Source organism: Penaeus monodon, chromosome 21 (genome assembly GCF_015228065.2).
Source record: "Penaeus monodon isolate SGIC_2016 chromosome 21, NSTDA_Pmon_1, whole genome shotgun sequence".
NCBI lineage: Eukaryota > Metazoa > Arthropoda > Malacostraca > Decapoda > Penaeidae > Penaeus > Penaeus monodon.
The window spans coordinates 42,069,724-42,070,349 of NC_051406.1; the positions used below are offsets into that span (position 1 = coordinate 42,069,724).

Sequence of the window (626 nt, forward strand, 5' to 3'; positions counted from 1 at the left end):
CACCATCGTCACCAGCGCAGACTCACTGAGTAGTACTTCACATTGAGCTTCTGCAGGAACTCGAAGCTCGCCAGCATGCGTCGCTTGTAGTTGTCGAGAGAGCGCGAGGCGTCTTCCCAGGACCTCTGGTGCGTGCGGTCGCCGAAGAAAGTCATCGGAGCCCAAGTACCTGGAGCAAAGCAGTCCTGCAGTCCTTTCTCGATATTTCTTTCTATGTTAAATGATTTTTTTTTTTAATATAAAAAAAAAAGTTAATTAGATCATTTATTTTGTTTTATTCTATTATTCCTGTGTGTGTTTATTTTGAGGTATAGGACTTTTGTATTTTTAAATTCTGTGGTTAATTAGGTGTCCGTTCCTTTCTTTTTTAATATTCGTATAAATGGATATAGATGTAGAGGGGAAATGTTAGAAGGAAGAAAAATACTTTTTTTCAGAAACACCGTAGTTAATCGCTGAAAGATAGCTTTACTATCAAAGAATATATGATAAATGGCATACGAGCGGAATGCAAACAAGAACATGTAGAGCGATACATAATTTCAACCCAAAAATCACTGTGGTTTTGCAAGCAATTAGGCCAAATAACATGAAAAGGATATACTTATTTTCTTTCTGTATGATTT

General features: G+C 37.1%; 1 pseudogene; it reads right to left on the bottom strand.

Annotated features, from left to right (window-relative positions):
* The window catches only part of LOC119586682, a 3,783-nt pseudogene that overhangs the window by 2,679 nt on the left and 478 nt on the right, over positions 1-626 (bottom strand).